Source organism: Pinus tabuliformis, chromosome X (assembly GCF_031772625.1).
Source record: "Pinus tabuliformis cultivar Carrire ecotype Pingquan chromosome X, CPIR1, whole genome shotgun sequence".
Classification (NCBI taxonomy): domain Eukaryota; kingdom Viridiplantae; phylum Streptophyta; class Pinopsida; order Pinales; family Pinaceae; genus Pinus; species Pinus tabuliformis.
In genome coordinates, this window is record NC_142308.1 from 1167683167 (window position 1) to 1167706589 (window position 23423).

Consider the following 23423-nt stretch of genomic DNA (forward strand, 5'->3'; position numbering starts at 1 on the left):
TGAACCAAATCAGATAGAAGAGAAGAAGATGCTTGTTGTTGTGTTGTCCAAATGAGCATTAAGGTCACTTATATTTATAGGCTTATAGGGGTGTCCAACAAGGTCCACTTGATGTTGATGCCAACCTGTCCAAGTGTGCATGAGGGTGAAGCCGACCTGGTCCAATATCCATGAGTGGGTGCATAGATCAAAAACCAACTTCTGCTTATCCAAACGAGGTGATATTTAGGTCGATTTCGGTCCTCTCGAAAAGAGAAACTTAATTTCGTCATCATATCCATCAAATGAGTATTCTAAAATGGAATTTGACCACAGTTGCATATTTTTAACACTCCCTCTCAACTAGGGAGAATTCCACTTGAAAAATTTGTCCATCGAGCAATGTTTCATTCTATCATTATGTGTACAAATATTCTCAACTTTATCCGTTGAAAAATTATCAAATCTAAAGAAGAAGAATCATGGGAAGAAAAAGCTACCACACTCTATCCATCGGAGGCTACAACCCAGAATCTCTATCAGCAGGCTACTACTCGGAAATATCTATCAACAGGCTACTACCCGGAATATCAGTCGACAGGCTACTACCTGAAAATATGTCATTAGGACACTACTTGGAAATTTCATTGTGTTACTGCTCGGAATATGTCATCAGGATACTAGTTGGAAATGTCATCGAGCTACTACCCAGAAATATGTCATTAGGCTACTACCTAGAAATGTCATTGGGCTATTACGTAGAAATATCATGGGGGGATACAACTCAACCCATATCGAGCAATAGGTGATATAGAGGAGCTACTACTCAACCCATCCTATTGCTCACTGATCTTCCCAACAACATGTGGTATACCACCTACATCATAATCCTAGCTTGGGTGAGATACCCGACTTACCAAAAGTAAGGATCTCATGCTGCCAAGCCTCCTCATTCATTGGCCAGATAGGGAGGGATAACCCCAACAAGCCTAGCTTGTGGGTATGATGCTAACTAGGGTATATTATGAAAATTCCAAGGTAGGGTGAGACACCACTCCAACCCTATGGGTAATATATAGGGGTGATACCCTATTGTCCAGAGTTCCCTCAACCCTAGGAGCCCTCTATCTTAATTCCTCATTATGGGAGCTCAAACAGGGGGTAAGAGTATGGCTCAGTGTCCTCGATCAATGGTGTCCTGTATCAGGAGGGGTCATGTCCATCAGTCCAAGTTGCCCTTTAAAGACCGAGAACTTCACTTTCAGCAAATCCTGCATGAGAATATCTACAATTTGCTCATCAATCGATATGTAATGGATTTGAATGACTCCTCCCTTTACCATGTCATGACTGAAGTGATATCGAATATCTATGTTCTTGGAATTTTCATGGAACATGAGATTCTTTGCCAGATGGATCCCACTGTTGTTGTCAAAATATATCACTGTAGTTTCTATGACCTACTCAAATAGCTCTCCAAAGAGCTTCCTCAACCAAACATCTTTGAAACTAGCCATGCTAGCAGAAATATAATATGCTTTGACTGTACTGAATGATATAGACTTTTGTTTCTTACTCATCCAAGATATCATGGAATATAAAGGACTAAAACAACATACAGATGTACTCTTTCTATCGATAACATTCCCCCCCAGTCAACATCGATGTATCCATGAAGTCGAACATCTCGAGTAGAGTATCTTTGACCAAATGTAATCATCCCTTGCAAATATCTCAAAATGTGTTTAGCAACGGTCCAATGTGCATGGAGAGGCTTAGTAATGAATTGACTCAACATGTTCATTGCATAGCATATGTCCGAACGAGTTTTTACAAGGAACATTAGAGTCCCAATCAACTGTCTATACTTAGATGGATTCGCCAAATCGGCTCCTATAGCTTCTCCACATAACTTGTAGAATTTCATTTCCATTGGTGTGGGCAGGGACTTGCATTCCATCATTCCAAATATTTCCAACAACTTCACAACATATTTTCCTTGTGAAAGAAAAATCTCATCGATCCTTTGCCACACCTCAAGGCCTAGAAAATAGTGCATGAGTCCAAGGTACTTCATCTTGAATTCAGAGGATAAATCCCTCTTACACTTGTTCATCAGAGGCTCACTAGCTGTCAGGAATAGATTGTCAACATACAAAGCCAAAATTAGTGGTAGACCTTGGACTACCTTGAAGTGGAGTTTGGGATCAACATTGCTTCTTGTGAATCCCAGCTTCACCAAATAACTGTCTATGCGGGCGTACCATGATCTCGGGGCTTGCTAAAAACCATACAATGCCTTTTCCAATCTACAAATGTGTGTCTTATGATCTCTTACTTCAAATCCCTATGGTTGCTCAACGTATACTTCTTTTTGTAGCATGCCATGGAGGAATGCGATCTTTATGTTCATCTGATGAAGGGTCCATCCTTGACTTGTGGCAAGGGAAACTATTGAATGAATGGTTGTATATCGAGCCATAGGTGAAAATATATCATCATAATCTTCTCCCTCTTTCTGGGAGAATCCTCGAGCCACAAACCTCACCTTGTATTTTTCAATACTTCCATCTATTCCATGCTTGATCTTGAATTTCCACTTTAAGGTTACCATAGATTTGTCCTTCAGTCTTCGTACAACATCCCATACATCATTCTTCATAGTATATTCATATTCCTCGACCATAGCATCTTTCCAAACTTGTCTATTTACAAATTCTTCGAATGTGGAAGGTTCATCTTAAATCATAGTGCTCATGGCTGCAACATATCCCTGGTACTTGCATGGCTTCTTCCTTTCTTTAAACGATCTTCGAACAGGCACATGACTATCAACATCCTGAAGAGTGTCACAAAGCCAAAGTGGTCTCTTTCTAGTAGGAGGATTACGAGGAGGAGAATCTAAAGGATCCACGGGCTCCATGGGATCATCAACAGTATCAGTCTTGGATTTGGGCACAGACGGGCCATCCAAGATATCGATATCATCATTCTTCTTAGGAGGAGGAGGCGAAGGAAGGTATCTAGCTTTTCCAAGAGTGGCATCTTCATCGAATGTAACATCCATGCTAATTTCAACCTTCCCTTGATCAAGAATATATGTTCTAAATACTTTAGAATTTTCACAATACCCAACAAATGTACCTTTTCTTCCTGTAGCTTCGAATTTTCTTCTTTTGTCCTTTGGCATGTGTAAATATATGGGACATCCAAATATACAGAGATGACTAATGTCATGCTTCACACCTGTAAATACTTCTTCGAGAGTTTTGTTTTCCAAAGCTTGATGAGGCACCCTATTTTGAACATATACAACAACATGTGAAGCTTTGGCCCAAAGAAATTTAGGCAACTTTTGATCATGGAGCATTGCTCTAGTGGCTTCTATTATAGATCCGTTCTTCCTTTCAGCTAGACCATTTTGTTCAGGAGTAGATGGAACAATTGTTTCCTTCTTGATACCTTCCTTTTTGCAAAAGTCAATGAATTCATTTGACATGTATTCTCCACCATTATCAAACATGAATATTTTGATCTTCTTCCCTATTTGATTTTCAATCAATGCTTTGAACTCCTTAAATGTTTCAAAGGCTTCATCCTTATTCTTCAAAAATTATATCCATGTCTTCCTAGAAATTTTGTCAATGAATGTGATGTAGTAAAGATATCCACTAATAGAGTGCATGAAAATCGGTCCATATATGTCAGAATGAATGAGATGGAGGATGTTAGTGGTCTTGTTTTCACAAGTGGGGAATGGTCCCCTTGTCATTTTTCCACTAGCACATCCCATACATACTCCCTCATGATGAGCTTGAATCTTTGGAATCTCAGAGACCAATTTCTCCAATTTCATAAGAGCATCATAATGAAGATGAGCCAACCTTTGGTGCCATAATTCACTTAGATGATTTTTATTATGAATCAGTACTAGTAATGGCCTTCTAGTGACCTTGTAGAGTCCTTCATATCTTGTTCCCAAAGTGAATGCATCTTTCATAAGTGATCCAACGGGACAAGTAATAAATTTTCCCTTAATGAAGGTAACCCTCATCCCTTTGTCTTCCAAAGCGGAGATTGATACCAAATTCTTCTTTAATCCAGGCACATACATTACATCATGTAATACAATAGATTACCCATAATTCAAATGAAATTTGAACGATCCAAAAACTTTAACGGGATGAGTGGAGTTGTCTCCAAGAATGATTTTCAAATTTGACTCCCTATCTACCAAGTTAGAGAGAACTTCTTTTTAACTAGAGAAGTTATGAGTGTCCACACTATCAACCAACCAACTATCCCACCAATCCAGAGGAGATGAACTAGTAAGAGTGGAAATAAGAATATATTCAGATTGACTTTCAACATTACTTTCATACTTGGAGAATTTTGACTTTTGTGGATGACGATTTTCCTCATGGTCACTTAGAGGATCTCTTCTTCTATCATTGCGTTCATTCCTTCGGTCATCTCTACTTCTTTGATTATTGAACCTGTTGTTGTTGCTTCTAGTATTATATCATGGTCCATTATTCTTGTCTGGGCAATCTTGAGCGTAATTCCCTTTCTTATGACAATTGAAGTATTCAATGTTCACATATTCCTTTCTTCCACCAGAATTTTGAGCAGGAGGTTTTCTTGAATTTGATGGTCCTCCTTTCCGTTTTTTTTCTTCTAATGAGCAATGTATGCAGTGGGTTCTCCTTCTTCATGCTTTTGAATCCTTCCTCTTCCTATAATCCTTGACTCTTCTTGAGTGAGATTGCCAACAATTTCATCAAATGATGGGAGGACATTTGTGTTGCTTATAGTAGTGATGAATGTTACTCAAATAGAGGGGATACCTCTTAGAGTTTGAACCACCAGTTTCCTGTCCAACACAACTTCTCCAACTCTTAGCAATTGATCTCTAACATGAGAGATCCTTATTATGTAGGATTGTATGGATTCTCCTTTGTTCATCTTGGCATGTCTGAGTTGATCCTTCAAGGTGAGTATTTCATTCAAATTTTTCACCTCAAACATGTCAGAAACCTTAACATACATGTATTTAGACCTACTCAAGTAGATTATGTTGTAAACCATCAGCTATAATTTGTTTTGCTTTCCCCTTGCCTTTCTTGTGTTTGTTCTTGGAAGCAACGGATTCATTCTTCGGAGGCTCAGGTACCTTTCCTTGAATTTAGTCCAAAATATCATTGTTATTAACAATTACCTCCAACATAAATTTCCATGCAGAAAAATTAGATGAGTCACCCAACTTCTCATCACTCTTGAAGAAGGAAGTCATCTTGACTTTGACTAGATCGATTCTTTCAATTTTCCAAATATGAGTACCTCAAGGATTGTCTTCTTTTGGGCTTTTCCTCCACCTTAGCTTTGAAACCATGTTAATTTTTTAGATTATTCTATGTTGTATCAATTACTTTAGCCAATTCCAAACTTCAATTGTAAATATTAGTAATAATTCCAATTAGTCTTTCCATTCATCAACACTAATTGAAGATAGAACAATATAAACAATGACAAAGAAGACAATCAACACTTCAACAAGAGACACCAGATTGTTGGAAATAATCCTGAGATGGGGGGGGTGAATCAGTATTAGCAAATCAATAATCTTTTCATTTCCATTATCAGATTCATATATGCTACTTCAATTAAGGCAACCCGCGTGTATACGCAACTATGTTTAATGCAACTAGCGTATATCCAGTAAACTTATGATTTAGTTAGTTGATATTTAATGAGTGCATTAGAACATTATTAACCATATAAACAGTAAATAGGTGCAGTAAAACAGAACAGATCATCACACATAAGAAGCACACATGAACACCATGATATAAGGTGGAAACCCAATGTGGGTGAAAACGACCTGCTGCAATCTTCTCAATCTTTATTTAATAAGAAACTTATTTTACAAATTTTGTACTACTGTAGCCTTATACCAGTACACAAACTTCTACTTGCAGAAGGCTACAACCTTCTCTCATTCTCCATCTTTTCCTGGAATGGAGCTACAACCCCCTTAGCTCTTGTACTAGTTGATGTACTAGTATGTAGGTGCTGACCTACAGAAGGCTACAACCTTCTCTTTTCTTCCACGGACCATGTTTCATAAATTTTCATACTGGATCCATAAATACAAAACAATCACTATTGCAATACAATCATTAACTATGAATCACCCAACAACTGAATCATTGAAACCTTGTCATCAAAACACAATCACCAGAACACAGAGCAAAGCCCAGAACTTTGCAACAACCATTAGAACCAACAACAACCTCAAACATCAAATCTCGTAATGTATACGCTACTTGACTATGTCGAACCAGTGTGTATATGCCCTTTCACCAAAGAGAACCTTCATATAGATCTGAAAATAACTACTTATACCTTCGCTGCAATTTCCAACTTCAGATATACCTAGGACATAAGATATAAAGGATAAAACATGCATCAGTATTCAGATCATGTAAAGGATAAAACATGCGTCAGTATTCAGATCTATTCATGATCATATCATATAAATATAATAAATTTTAGTCTTCATGATCCTGGTCCATCAACCTTTATCAACCGTGTTAGCCTCTTGCTGCAGCAGGTATTCATCTTTCATGATCGACATTTTTACATGCCAAATATGTCATACTCTGCATGCTGCAACGTTCCATATTTGCTACAAAGGCTAGAGAATTGCCCATGAGAGTGTGCTAGTCTAAATTCCACTGCTATGTTCCATTTTGATGAGTTGTTCCATTTTTGATAAGTTTTTTCAGTTAAGGGAGGGCCAAACAGCTTAATCTTGGTCTCCCTAGGTTTCAATTTCCTGTTGTAGAATATAGAGAATCAGCATCTGTCCAAACAGCTTAATCTTGGCAGATTTGTAGATAGGTAGAGAAACAAGGGTGCTCAACTGCTTAATTTGAGCCCCTGGATGAAATAAGTGTAGATGTAGATAGGAGGACAACAAGAAGAAAAGAATGAAAAGCTGGGTATGCTAGTTCAAGTGCACCCAAACCAAAAGAAGAGAAAATGTTAGGCAAGTAGGCTGGGTAAGTAGTTTTGTGGTTGCAGAATCAAGCTGTGTGATCCATTTCATGCTTTCAAGTGTTATACCTTTTCAGATCACAAATGCAATGCAATTTTCCCTTGGAGGACTTCAAGCGAGACATGACTAACTCCCCCTTCTTCTTATTCCCCAAATCATTTACTAACCTCCCCAAAGAGGTCAAGATCTACTTGATTTCTCTTAGGTTTCATCATTTGCCATATCATTGCCTAAGTAAAGATCTGCTTTGCTTAAGGATGCTTATATTTCTTATACAAGTCATTTTCCCCTTAATAGCCTAAGATTTGCATACTTAGCGCTCTCTCATCACATTTCATATTAACTGCTAACTTTATTATGTAACTCCTTATCTTTTTCCCCTCCCCCGACTAACGCTATGTTAATAATTCCCCTCTATACTTATCCCTTCCTCTAGTTGAAATATAACCATAAGTATCGCTTGGGAATTATTAAGTTTACTTGAAACTTAGTAAGAACCCTCATTTCGCTCAAAAAAACCATCTTCCTAAGATGTTTGGACTCCTTCCAAAACACAAAAATCCCCTTCAAATGCCATCGGACTCACTCCGATGCATCAAGATCCCTTCCAAAGCTGTAAACGGCCTTTTCGATCGCATTAACTCTCCTCCGATAAGTCTTCCTCTCCTCTGACGCGATATCGCTGTCGGAGGTCGCAGCATTCATTCATCGGCCCGCCCCTTTATACTCTCCCGATATCGCTTCGCCGATGCGATTTCGCGATCGGCAGTCGCAAGGTTTTTTTACCTATATACATACGCCCCCTCTCGTCCGCCGATGCGATATTGCTATCGCATCCGAAAGCATATCGCATCGTGATCCATTCATTTTCGCAATATTTTCCATTATTACACAACCGCATGCCATGTCGCCTTTCCTAAATCGGCGATCGCTCCCATCGCATCACATATATAAAAACCATTTCCCTCTGTCCTTGCCGATTGTCGATCTCTGAGTTAAAACCCCATCACCCTGCCACATCACCTAGCCACGTCACTACCGTACTGGGACCCCCTGCTGACGTCATAGTGACGTCATGCCGACGTCATCACTAAAGGAAGGCACAAAGGGCGCAAATCGCAGCAAAGAGAGCCCGGAATGAAAATCTGAGGAAAATGACCAAAATGGAAAGCCTCATATCGTTCAGCTTCCAAGAGGCCCGAAAATTCGCAGTTTTAACAAGATTTCTTCATTTATGATTCCTATTCAAATTGGCCAGCGCCAATAGCATTCCAAAAGCCACGGAAATCATTTGCAGCAACCATTCTTGCCTTGAAAGGGTAGAAAAGGGGTGATTTCACAGTTTCAAACACGCCGAGGGAGAGAAAATGGCCCGATTCAAGTGTCAAAGAGTATTATAGGAAAGATGAAGCTCGGATTAAATAAAAGAGTATCAGTGAAGCAGCAAAGAGTATCAGTTCGAAGCGGGCGAACATTAAAAGCCCCGAAACAAAGTCAAAGAAAGCGGTACAACCATTTAAAGGCTCTCAGATCACAGTTAATACACATCAAAGCCACTCAAGAGTAGGGGATCAAAGCCCAAAGCACAATTATGGCTGAATGAAACACACAGAGCCATAAGGACAGATTTCAAATCATATTTTTGAGGCAGCTACCCAGCGCGGCACTTAGATATCTTCTTGCATTTATTTCATGACAAGATTAGGTTAAAGAACTCATTTTCCTCAGATCTATTTAAGATCTGCTATAATGAATATTTTTAGATATTTTCCCTATATAAACCACCTTGATGCATTGTTTAAAGGGTTGGTTGGTTGAGTTGCCCCAAGAGAGACTCGCTCTGTATATCTGATATGTTTTCTTTAATCAAAGACTGTTGAAAAGCTTGGAGGATGGACTGTCTGATGTGTTGTTACTATTCTGAAGAATGAATATGGAATTCTTGTGCTGCAACATGATCCAATAAGTGTCTCTTATCTCTGTTTAAATTTATACATGTTTTTATCATACATATATCACCATCTAAGTTACAGAAAGAAAGATTAGCTTAGAATTTGCGTGGCTGCACTCTATGCTCAGTTTCTGTGACTTCTATATGTTTTCTTCTGACTCAGGCATAAATATGAATTCCTCATGGCTCGTATTTGCTCTGTTTCATTCATGTTTGACGGTTATCTAGGGATTCTTTATTGCTCCTAGATAGAGCTCATTCACCTTCCCTCTGTTAAGCCGAATGAGAGATTCTTAATTGCCTCTCATTCCTTAGCCTTCAATCCATCTCCATTTACCTTGAAAGTTGTTTCATGTGTAATTATCTTGCTCCATATTTCTCTTGTGACCAAGAAAACGCGTCAGCTGTCCTAATCCTTGACGCCACGCCCAATGGTTTGAAACTCTCACACTATACTTACCTCTCTACTTGGAAGCTTCATCCATCCCACCAAAATAAAAAAAAAACCCTTGAACTCAATAACTAGCCTAAGATCCCCATCAACAAAGCTAAATCATAAAGAGAGAGCCCTCTCTGACTGCTGGTAGGCTAGGACCTGCAGTCCAAAGATTGGTTTGTGGTTACCTCAGCTGTATCCTTTAAGGATCTTTAAGGAAAACCTGAGTGATAACATAATGGTGACCATACTGGGGACCTCTTCAGATAATTTCACAAATCAAGTTGGAAGCTCCACTGGGGAAGAATCTGACCTCCAAAAGTTTCTTTCTAACCCACTTTCTTAGAAAAATCTCCAAAAAACAAGTTAGAAGCTGGCTCCTAAGAAGAAAATACATAATACCAGGTCAAACCCAGACCCAAATCCACCAGCTGTTTTTGAAAATCTGAATTTAATCCCAAGAAACCTCAGGAAATTAGAGCGAAAAGAAGACTTTGTTGATTCTAGTCCTGACATAGTTCGGCCAAGCGGTGTTCCCACCCCTGTCAAAATTTTATTTCGTTCAACTCCTAGTTCCCCTTGTTCCCTATCCACCTCTCAAAGCACTCCTTCCACACCTTCATTCACTGCGCACGCTACCACTACTTCTCCTTTTATCCCAGTTGTTCCAGCTGTTCCATTTTTCCCTGTTGCGCCACTTATACCTATTAATATGGCTAATAGATATGCACCCCTATAGCTGCCTGCTAACCTCGGGGCTATGCCTCAGGATTACCAGACTAAAATAACTTATTTTGACGGCACAAGTGCCTGCGCAGCCCTTTAGCATACAAAGAAAATGCAGGATTACTTTGAAAGCTATGAGATTGACGATGATGGGGTGAGAATGAAGATTTTTGTCCAATGTTTGACAGGCGATGTCAGGACTTGGTTTAGAGCACTCCCAGCTAATTCCATAGCAGACCCAGAAGCCTTGTACCAGTCATTTATCAACAGATGGGAGAAAAACAAAGACCCCTTGCACATACTAGTCGAATACGATACAATTAAAAGAGGCCCTCAAGAAACTGTTTTGGACTATTGTGCAAGATTCAATAATGTCTACAATGCAATACCACAGAACTTAAGACCTCCACCTGACCTTGCCTTGTATAAATTCCCTAATGGTTTCGACCCAGATATGGCCTACCAGTTAAAAGAAAGAGCCCCTAACAACCTTGCCGAAATGCAAAACGTGGCTGTCACTGTGGAGGCAAATTTAATTTCCAAAAGAAACAGAACCAGAACAGAGAGGAGAACAACCTTTAAGGAAGAACCCTCAGCCATAGACCAAAAGCTGGATGCCCTTATCAGTGGCATGCATAGGCTAGTAGGAAGAGTGGACAATGTTGAGAAAAAATCATCTTGGGACGGGCAGCAAACCAACGCTGTTAGGAACCCGAACTTGAGAAGGAATCAAAACCCAAATGCCGGAAGGGCGAACCCAGACCGTGAAATAAGGCCTCCTTTCCAAGAAAATTACGCTGAGACATCAATAGCTAATGAGCCCATGGAAGACACTCACATAAACCTAATGGGTTTGAAGAACGAGCAACACGTCTTCTTAACTAAAGAAGACCAAAATAACGATAACATGCATCAATGCCAAACTCAAACCCAAGAATATTTCGACTTTGAACAAGCCTATGACCCAGCCGTTTATGAGCTAAACAAGCAATATAAGCTAAGAACCAAAACGATTGATGTGCCCAAGCCCATCAAACCAAAGGAAAAACAACATCCCGATAAAATCAAAGGCAAGGCCGTTATAACAGAACACATTGAACAATCTGTCCCAAACCCACAGCACGTAACCATAGATGATATAACTATCGAACAACCTTCTAAAAAACAACCTGTCATGCCTTTTGCCTCAAAGGAAGACGTGCATAGTGTTCCAAAAAGCCTGCCCATAACTGAAAAAACGCAAGCGATTACTCTCCATAACACTGGCAAACGAGAGCAAATCCCTGATAATTCCAATGAAAAAGAGAAATCTTCCATAATCAACACCAAGACTCCACTGGAAAAGCCATTTAATTTAGAGGTAGAGATTGGAAAACTTAAGATATCCTTCCCCCTCTCAGAGCTTGCCAAACATGATGTTTATAGGCAGCAAATACAAAGATCGTTACAAATGACAGAGGTTAAGGATGATGTAAATGTTTTAGATGATACCCCAGAGCTGCTCTTTGGCCCAGAAGTCAATGGAAAAACAGTCAATGGATCAGTTTTGCCATTTTATATCAGTTTGCATATCCATGATAAAATTTTACATAACGCAATGTTTGACTCAGGTGCATCGCACAATCTTATGCCCAAAGCGGTAATGGAAAGACTAAACCTTGACGTAACCAGGCCATACAAAGATTTATTCTCCTTTGACTCAAGTCAAGTCAAGTGTTTAGGCTTAATCAAAGACTTGTGTGTCTCCTTAGTCCAATATCCTAACAAGACAATCCTCATGGATGTGGTGGTTGCTGACATTCCACCAAAATACGACATGCTCCTATCAAGATCTTGGGGAGCAAAACTCCAAGGATCGCTTCAATTAGACCTCTCTTACGCCACTATATCAGTCTTTGGGCAACCAAAAAAACTATATAGAGAAACACTCATGGAATATATGGTGAGTAGCGAGGATGAGCCACAAAACTTCCCCATCTACGCGATCCATACTAATATGGATTCATTTATTTTGTTTAATAATGATAGCCGCCCTTTAACTGATGTCAAGCCTTTGGCTTTAAAACAACAAGCACACATCAATGAAGAATCGGTTGCACATACCCATGAGACTGTCACAACAGCCAATGCAACTAGCACACAAGAAGAACCTCGCCAAACATGAGACTCAGGTCCGCCCAATCCTAAAATGACTGAAACTCTCAATACTAACCACAAGCAAGAAATCACATGGTATTTAGAGTTTGATGGTTCAGTAAACAAGTTAGGAGCAGGGGCTGGAATATGGATTCACAACACACATAACAATCATGCACAAGGTCATGCATATAGACTAAATTTCAAATGCACCAACAACATGGCCGAGTATGAGGCACTCCTTTTAGGCCTTAGGCTGCTCAGAGCTTTAGGAGCTGCCAAAGTGTCTATTCTAGGTGACTCTGACCTAGTAATCCAACAAATGAAAGGCAACTTTGTTACTAATGACAATAGAATGAGGGCCTATAGGACTGCTGCCACTAATATACTCAATACATTCACTGAATCCACGCTTGCCAAGATCTCAAGAGATCATAACATTCACGCACATAGTCTAGCCACTTTTGCTAGTACATGCAAGCTTCCCTTTGATCCAAATCACCATTTCACTGCCGAGATAAAACATAGGCCTGCTATCCCAAATAATGTTAAAGATTGGCAAGTGTTTGAAAGTGATGAACAAATTAACAATTTCCTCACTCTTGAGGATGAGTTTTCAAATACTAACATTGACATGGATACCATGATAGATAAACAACAGCAAACAAATGAAAACCAGCAGGCTGTAACAGCTGTAGCAGCCAAACAAATGTTGAACCCAACTGTTTTTGACAATGCAAACATAGAAGAGCTGAAATAGATGCATTTGGAGGAAATAGCCAAAACAGAGGCCGAGATCATTGATCTAAAGGATAACTTTCTCCCTGCTGGCCTTACTCCATTAGAAGATATGTTTGATGCTAATGATGTTCCCAAAAAGCCAAAAATACAACCCCTAAACACTGTTATAGAAGAACATAACATTGGGACAGCAGAGAAGCCCAAAATGATCAAACTATCTCAATCTTTGCCAACTGATCAAAACCCCAAATATGTTGATTTGTTCAAAGAATTCCAAGATGTATTTGCTTGGAGTTATGAGGATTTGAAGTCCTATGACACCTCAGTGATCCAACACACCATTCCCTTGAAACCAAATCAAAATCCCTTCAAACAGAAACTTAGAAGAATCAATCCCGTACTCCTTACTTTGATTGAAAAGGAAGTGAAAAGGATGTTTGAAGCAGGTATCATAGCACCCATCAGATTTTCTGAATGGGTATCCAATATTGTTCCCACAAGAAACAAGACAGGTGAGATCAGGCTATGTGTAGATCTAAGAAATTTAAACCAAGTCTCCATAAAAGACCACTGCCCATTGCCAAAAATGGACCACATCCTACAAAGAGTAGTGGGCTCATCAAGAATCTCTTTGCTAGATGGCTTTTCAGGTTTCAATCAAATACTGGTTCACTCGGATGACCAAGACAAGACAGCCTTTACCACACCGTGGGGAACATTTAAGTATGTGAAAATTCCTTTCGGACTTAAAAACGTTGGTGCTACCTTTCAAAGGGCAATGGATATTGCATTTGCCAAGGAAATACATGATTTCCTAGTTGTCTACCTCGATGACTTAACCCCTTTCTCCAAATCTGATCAAGAGCACCTAAAATATTTGAGGCAAATATTCATGACATGTAGGAAATACGGCATTTCCTTGAACCCCAAGAAGTCTCTCTTTTGCCTTGAAGAAGGTAAACTACTAGGCCATATCATCTCAAAAGATGGGATTAGAATAGATCCTGAAAGGATCCAAGCCATTTTGCAAATCCCATATCCAAGGAATATAAAAGAATTGCAAGCATTCCTAGGAAAGATCAATTTCCTAAGGAGATTTATCCAAAATCTAGTTGAACTGATAAGACTGTTAAACAACATGTTAAAAAAGGATGCCAAGGTAAAATGGTCTCTTGAAACCAAACAAGCCTTTGAGAGTATCAAATCTACCTTAACCCAAGCCCCAGTCCTCACAAGTCCTCAATTTGATAGGGACTTCATCATATTCTCATTTGCATCTGAGCACACCATAGCTGCTGTCCTTTTGCAAAAGGATGATCAAGGAGCTGAAAAGCCAATTGCATTTTTTAGGCGAGCCTTAAGAGATGCTCCCTTGAAGTACCAAATCATGGAGAAGCAGGCCTACGCTCTTGTTAAAGCAATCAAAGATTTCTGAGTTTACATTTTATATTCACATGTGATTGCCTATGTCCCAAATGTTGTTGTAAAAGACATATTAACCCAAGAGGGATTAGAGGGAAAAAGAGGCAAGTGGATTGCTAGTATCCTTGAGTATGACATTGAAATAAAACCAACCAAGCCGATAAAGGGACAAGGTTTAGCCAAACTGATGTTCAAAACAAACTTTCAAGCCTTAGACATTAACCAACTGGACAATGAACATGAGCTGGCGACTCCATAGATCAGTGAAACCTTTTTGCAATCTCCCTGGTATGCTGATATATGCTTTGTATTGTTAAACCTGTTTGCTCCCCCAGGATTGTCCAGAACCAAGAAAATATTTTTAAAGATGAAGGCTTCAAAGTTTTGTGTCATAAATGGTGCATTATTTTGGAAAAATCATGAGGGCATATTACTCAATTGTTTAACCATGAATGAAACTAACAATGTCATGAAAGAATTCCATGCAGGGCACTGTGGAGGACATCTATATTGGAAGTCCACTGCTGATAAAATTCTAAGGGTTGGTTTCTATTGGCCCTCCTTGTTTACAGATGTAAAGAAGTTTACTACCTTGTGCCATAAACGCCAAATCTTTGAGGGCAAAAGAAAGTTGTTGCCTTTGCCTCTTAAACCCATTTCAACTGAAAAGCCTTTTCAACAATGGGGTCTCGACTTCATTGGAGAAATCCATCCCTCTTCCTCAGGCCAACATAAGTGGATTTTAACAGCCACCGACTATTTCACCAAGTGGATTGAGACCATCCCATGTAGGCAAGCCAATGACTCCACAATTATCCAATTCCTTGAGTGCAATATCCTTTCCAGATTTGGCTGCCCTGAGAAGATCATCACTGACAACACTGCTGCTTTCAAATCCAAAAGGATGATCAATTTTTGCCATAAATTTCATATCACCTTAGGCCACTCTACAGCCTATTACCCTCAAGGTAATGGCCTAGCCGAATCATCCAACAAGAGTCTGATCAATATTATCAAGAAGATCTTAGAAGAAAACAAGAAGAACTAGCATAGAAAGCTCACAAATGCCCTGTGGGCAGACAGACTTTCAACAAAGAAATCCATTGGGATGAGCCCTTATGAGCTGGTATATGGCATGGAGGCCAGATTTCCATCTTCCTTGGGCATTCCTATCATCAAGTTGTTACAAGAGATCCAAGCAGAACCAAATAATATTCAAAGAAGAATAAATCAGACCATTCATCTCCAGCAAACCAGAGAGCATGTGTATGACAGAGCTCAAATTGTGCAAGAAAGGCTAAAGAAAGCATTTGACAAAAGGACTAAAGCTGAGGATTTCTTTATTGGCGATAAAGTGTTGAGGTGGGACTCACGAAGAGAAGACAAGGGAAAGCATGAAAAATTTGATTTTCTTTGGAAAGGCCCATTTGTTATCAGTGTTGTGCAAGGCAATAACACGTATTTTCTCAAAACTATAGATAACAGCACAGTGGAAGACGGCCCCGTAAATGGCCGAATGTTGAAACATTATCGAGACCCCTTTTAAGGGATACGGTGCCCTTGTATATATCTGTACATTAGTGTTTTTATATATCAGAGCTTTCCTTTTATTTTTCATAAGCAATTCGATTGCTAGTAGCCACGCAACATAGTATGGAGACAGAGTAACGCAAGTCCTCCATTTCAAAGCTCTGTCTTTGCGTTGATTTTGGGAAAAGAGCACAGTTCTGAAGAAAAGAGCCAAAGGAGCGCAACATTCGAAGCCTCTATTCATTTGAAGTTAATTTCAAAGAGAAGCACCTCAAATTTTCTCCCGGTTATCAAGTTACTTCAAAGGGTGCGCAAGGCAGGTTTAGATATATTTTAAATGTACTCAATGGTAAAGGGGTAGCGCTGTTGTTTATAACAACGAATTCAATTAAAAATGCTGCATTCAGGTTTCCAGCTCTTCAGTCAATAGTATCAAAACAGAGGAGCATTTTTAGTGTTACATCTACAACCTGTTCAAAAACAAAATTAAGAGTAGTTTCTCCAATTTGTTCCCTTTTTGTGTTTATTTCAAAAGGCAGTTCTCAAGCAAAAGTGTATGTAATATCAAGCACGCAGAAGAAAGTAGGCAGTGCTTCATATTCGCAGTGATTCAGTTGAGGGAAAGTGCTGCTCATATGTCAAAGTCCCATGCATTTAACAGTCAGCACAAAGAAAGTCTCAGTCCTACAACAACAATAGAAGATCAAGGCAGTCTGACCTGTTGTTCTTGGCTTTTCACAAGGAAAAGCCATCCCCAAGTGTAGCCACTGTTAGCCTCCTGCTGTAGTGGGTGTTCATCTTTCATGATCGTCATTTTTACATGCCAAATATGTCATACTCTACATGCTGCAACGTTCCATATTTGCTACAAAGGCCAGAGAACTACCCATGAGAGTGTGCTAGTCTAAATGCCACTGCTATGTTCCATTTTGATGAGTTTTTCCATTTTTGATAAGTTTTTTCAGTTAAGGGAGGGCCAAATAGCTTAACCTTGGTCTCCCTAGGTTTCAATTTCCTGTTGTAGAATATAGAGAATCAACATCTGTCCAAACAGCTTAATCTTGGCAGATTTGTAGATAGGTAGAGAAACAAGGGTGCTCAACTGCTTAATCTAAGCCCCTGGATGAAATAAGTGTAGATGTAGATAGGAGGACAGCAAGAAGAAAAGAATGAAAAGCTGGGTCTGCTAGTTCAAGTGCACCCAAACCAAAAGAAGAGAAAATGTTAGGCAAGTAGGCTGGGTAAGTAGTTTTGTGGTTGCAGAATCAAGCTGTGTGATCCATTTCATGCTTTCAAGTGTTATACCTTTTCAGATCACAAATGCAATGCAATTTTCCCTTGGAGGACTTCAAGCAAGACATGACTAACTCCCCCTTCTTCTTATTCCCCAAATCATTTACTAACCTCCCCAAAGAGGTCAATATCTGCTTGATTTCTCTTAGGTTTCATCATTTGCCATATCATTGCCTAAGTAAAGATCTGCTATTCTTAAGGATGCTTATATTTCTTATATGAGTCATTTTCCCCTTAATAGCCTAAGATTTGCATACTTAGCGCTCTCTCATCACATTTCATATCAACTGCTAACTTTATTACGTAACTCCTTATCTTTTTCCCCTCCCCCGACTAATGCTATGTTAATAATTCCCCTATATAGTTATCCGTTCCTCTGGTTGAACTATAACCATAAGTATCGTTTGGGAATTACTAAGTTTACTTGAAACTTAGTAAGAACCCTCATTTCGCTCAAAAACAAACCATCTTCCTAAGATGTTTGGACTCCTTCCAAAACACAGAAACCCCCTTCAAATGCCATCGAACTCACTCCGATGCATCAAGATCCTTCCAAAGCTGTAAACGACCTTTCCGATCGCATTAACTCTCCTCCGATAAGTCTTCCTCTCCTCCGACGCGATATCGTTGTTGGAGGTCGCAGCATTCATTCATTGGCCCACCCCTTTATACTCTCCCGATATCGCTTTGCCGATGCGATTTCGCGATCGGCAGTCGCAAGGTTTTTTACCTATATACATACGCCCCCTCTCGTCTGCTGATGCGATATTGCTATCACATCCGAAAGCATATCGCACCGTGATCCATTCATTTTCGCAATATTTTCCATTATCACACAGCCGCATGCCATGTCGCCTTTCCGAAATTGGCGATCGCTCCCATCGCATCACATATATAAAAACCATTGTCCTCTGTCCTTGTCGATTGCCGATCTCCGAGTTAAAACCCCATCACCCTGCCACATCACCCTGCCACGTCACTACCGTACTGGGACCCCCTGCTGACATCATAGTGACATCATGCCGACGTCATCACTAAAGGAAGGCGCAAAGGTCGCCAATCGCAGCAAAGAGAGCCCGGAATGAAAATCTGAGGCAGTTTTCGATTCGTGATTAGCGCTTCTAAGGAAAAATGACCAAAATGGAAAGCCTCATATCGTTCGGCTTCCAAGAGGCTCGAAAATTTGCAGTTTTAACAGGATTTCTTCATTTATGATTCCTATTCAAATCGGCCAGCGCCAGTAGCATTCCAGAAGCCACGAAAATCATTTGCAGCAGCCATTCTTGCCTTGAAAGGGCAGAAAAGGGGTGATTTGACAGTTTCAAACACGCCTAGGGAGAGAAAATGGCTCGATTCAAGTGTCAAAGAGTATTAGAGGAAAGATGAAGCCCGGATTAAATAAAAGAGTATCAATGAAGCGGCAAGGAGTATCAGTTCGAAGCGAGCGAACATTGAAAGCCTCCAAACAAAGTCAAAGAAAGCGGTATAGCCATTTAAAGGCTCTCAGATCACAGTTAATACACATCAAAGCCACTCAAGAGTAGGGGATCAAAGCCCAAAGAATAATTATGGCTGAATGAAACACATAGAGCCATTAGGACAGATTTCAAATCATATTTTTGAGGCAGCTTCCCAACGCGGCACTTAGATATCTTCTTGCATTTATTTCACGACAAGATTAGGTTAAAGAACTCGTTTTCCTCAGATCTGTTTAAGATCTTCTATAATGAATATTGTTAGATATTTTCCCTATATAAACCACCTTGATGCATTTTTTAAAGGGTTGGTTGGTTGAGTAGCCCCAAGAGAGACTCGCTCTGTATATATGATGTGTTTTCTTTAATCAAAGACTGCTGAAAAGCTTGGAGGATGGACTGTCTGATATGTTGTTACTGTTCTGAAGAATGAATATGGAATTATTGTTCTACAACATGATCTAATAAGTGTCTCTTATCTCTGTTTAAGTTTATACATGCATTTATCATACATATATCACCATCTAAGTTACAGAAAGAAAGATTAGCTTAGAATTTGCGTGGCTGCACTCTATGCTCAGTTTCTGTGACTTCTATATGTTTTCTTCTGACTCAGGCATAAATATGAATTCCTCATGGCTCGTATTTGCTCTGTTTCATTCATGTTTGACGGTTATCTAGGGATTCTTTATTGCTCCTAGATAGAGCTCATTCACCTTCCCTCTGTTAAGCCGAATGAGAGATTCTTAATTGCCTCTCATTCCTTAGCCTTCAATCCATCTCCATTTACCTTGAAAGTTGTTTCATGTGTAGTTATCTTGCTCCATATTTCTCTTGTGACCAAGAAAACGCGTCAGCAGTCCTAATCCTTGACTCCATGCCCAATGGTTTGAAACTCTCACACTATACTTACCTCTCTACTTGGAAGCTTCATCCATCCCACCAAAATCAAACAAAACCCCTTGAACTCAATAACTAGCCTAAGATCCCCATCAACAAAGCTAAATCATAAAGAGAGAGCCCTCTCTGACTACTGGTAGGCTAGGACCTGTAGTCCAAAGATTGGTTTGTGGTTACCTCGGCCCTATCCTTTAAGGAGCTTTAAGGACAACCTGAGTGATAACAAACCGCATAGGTTCCTCCTTGGTTCAGATCAAGAAAAGCATCACAAACCCATAACCAGCATACTATATCTCATACTTCATCAGATATTCATCACTTTCACACTTGCACCTCTTGGCCTAATGATATTCTCCTTATATAGGTTTAGGCTTCTCTCAATACCATGGTCCAAAACCACGTAGAACTAATACCTTGGACCCAATACATGGGGTCAACACTTCAGACCAAATATGACGGACCAAAACTTAGATTCCCAACATGTACGCGCCTTTCCTTCTGTAGACATGCATGTGTATGTATACATGACTTGGTATATGGTGAACCCGCATGTATACGCATTCTTTTCACAACGAACCTGCGTATACCTCTCTGATCATTCTAGTTGTACTATGATTTGTCATTTGAGTGAGTTTCCATCAAGGACAACACTTGTATCATACCTGTATCATAATGCCAACAATCTCCCCATTTGGACTTGATGGCAACATCCACATTAAGTCACTCTCCCCCTTTGACATTAAGGGCAAAGGGCAGACCAAGATATTCTCTCCCTTGATATGCATTCTGCTGTCCATACTCCCCCTGAGTACATGCTGAAATCTCTGATTGAGCTCTTTGTACATGCTGAGATGTACCAATCTGTCCATGCTTCCTCTGAGCACATTTTGATCGAACTCCCCCTTTGTACATGCCAAGATGTACCAATCCATCCATGCTCCCCCTGAGCACATGTAGAGTCTGCAAAGATATTTTTCAAAAGAATAACATGACTCTACAACTCAACTAAGTGAGTTTGACCAATGACTCATACATACATCAATCTCCTGACCAAGTGGGGATACACCACTTTGACTCATCCATCCAACCAAATGGGGATATACCAAATGTTTATACATGACTGAAATAGACATTATTACATCATCCTTCCCATGCAAACTAGGGTTACAAATTACATCATATGACTCATAGGTCTGTAGAAGAAATACATGACATTTTTAACAAAGACCAATGACCTAAACAAGACCATGATAGTCATCAGCAACTATCATACACCATATGATCTGCACCATAAGAATCTGTCACTAGCATCCAGACCTGTAACCTGCAATCCATTCTCTTGGCCAATCAACAATCAGTAGCAAGATGTATCAATAAGCATCATCACCAAAGACTTCTAACCATAATGCCAACAATTATGCATTATTCGAAGCATATGCTCCCCCTGAACCTGTGCCAACCACCATATCAGACTTCTTTTCCTGTTCTGCTGCTTTTTCTTCAGAGCTCCATATACACGACTCTGAAGCCTCCAACTTGCGTATACCCCCGACTTCTATTTATAATATCTGCGTATGCAAATTGGAATACTAAAGGTCTACACTTTCAGTTTCCCCTGTGTCTGTTACGTCTGCTAACTGAGTTATGCCACCTCTTTCTGACTCTAATTCTGTCTTTTTCAATACCTGGAATTGCGATGACATATGATCCTCTTGCTTTGGAGTTTGAATTTTGCTCCCGCATTCCCTTACTTTAGATCCAACCTTGTTACATGCATAACATCTTACATGTTTCATATTCCTTCTATTGCAATCAATTGCTTTGTGACCAAACATATTGCAAGCAAAACAATATCCGTTAAAGTACTAGGAACGTGATGATCTTTCTGTGTGATGGTCTTCAACCATTCTTCTTCTACATCTGGCTGCAACATGTCCAAGGTTACGACATTCATAACAATCAACATTACTCATCGGAGGAAATAACCGTTTATCACTTCTACATTTAGGAACAAAAGATTTTATTTGAAGAATTTCTTTCCTTGGTTGCTGCTGGGGTTGACCACTTATCTCCTTGTTGATCATTTCATATTTTGCATTAGAATTCCTTCCCTCACCTTGTGAGCTAGATTCACCTTCAAAAATTTCATAAAAACCAAGACCAGTTTTAATAGCGGGGGATCTTTGACTACTAAGAATATCATCCAAAACCTTAGTACTGTCTTGAAATCGTAACAGTTTATCCTTTTCTTCTAATTTAACTTTTAAGATATTTACCTCAACCTGATGTTTTTCTTCCATTTCCAGATATTGCTTCGTTATGTTTTCTTTAGCTTTTCTTCCTTCTTCCACTTGTTGCCTTAATTCGATCACTTCATGTTCTTGTTCTTCAAGAACTTCTTTATTCTGCTTCTTTGATTCATTAAGATCTTCTTTTAGAGAGAGGATCTTAGATTCAAGTCTCTGAATTATTATGCTTTGATCTTTTACTACATCCTATAGCTGCTCCATTACTCTGGTTACTATCTCCAACTATTCTTTTAATCTGGTAACTTCTTCTATTTCTACGTCCTTATTTTCATATGCCATGAGAAGTCTAATGTCTTCATCACTATTGGATGATTCATTACTTTTATCATGAGTATAATAACTTCTATTACCTTCTTCAGACATCTTTCCTTTGTTATGAGGGCATCTAGCAACGTAGTGACCAACTCTACCACAAGAAAAGCATTTGAAAGGTAGCTTAACTTTGAACCTTCCAAATCCCCGTTCAAGATTCTTGACAAAATTTACCTCATATTCTTCTTCTGAAATGTATCCTGATTCACTGAGTTTTTCTTTTCCATTTGTTGATACTTTAAATGCGGCTTCTCTCATATCTGATGGTCCTCCTTTTCTCATCTCAAAAGCAGTTAAGATTCCGTGAAGCTGTGTCATAGTGATTTTCTGCAGATCCTCCTTTTCTTCTATGGCAGACACTTTGGATTCAAATTTAGCAGACAAGGATCTCAAAACTTTCTCAACTAAGACAACTTCCTTAATTTCTTCACCCAGATTCCTCATACAATTGACAATCTCATCTATATGCAGGAAGTAATTAGCTATGCTTTCATTACTATGCATCTTAAGAGTTTCATACCATATTCTGAGAGTTTGAAGCTTAGCACGTTTTACCTGATCATCTCCTTCGTAGCTTAGAATGATTTTATCCCATATTTCTTTGGCTAATTTGAACTGCATGAACTTGACAAATTCTGATTGTGACAAACTTCCCAATAAGATAGTAACCACTTTGGCATTGAGTTCATATTCCTTTCTATTTGTTGTATCTGTAGGAATTGCTGATGGATATGTATATCCTCCTTCCACGATTCCCCAAACATCTGTTCCAAGCGATTGTAGTTATGTTGTGGTTCTTATCTTCCAGTAGACAAAATTGCTCCCATCAAAGATTGGTGGTCTGATGGATCCCTCTCTTTCCTGATTACTCATCCTAATGGATCTTCCTTCAAACGATAAAGCTTCTTCTGAAGGACCTACTCTGATACCAATTTTTGGAAATAATACTAGGGGGGGGGGGGGTGAATCAGTATTACCAAATCAATAATCTTTTCATTTCCATTATTAGATTCATATATGCTACTTCAGTTAAGGCAACCCACGTGTATACGCAATTGTGTTTAATGCAACTAGCGTATATCCAGTAAACTTATGATTTAGTTAGTTGATCTTTAATGAGTGCATCAGAACATTATTAACCATATAAACTGTA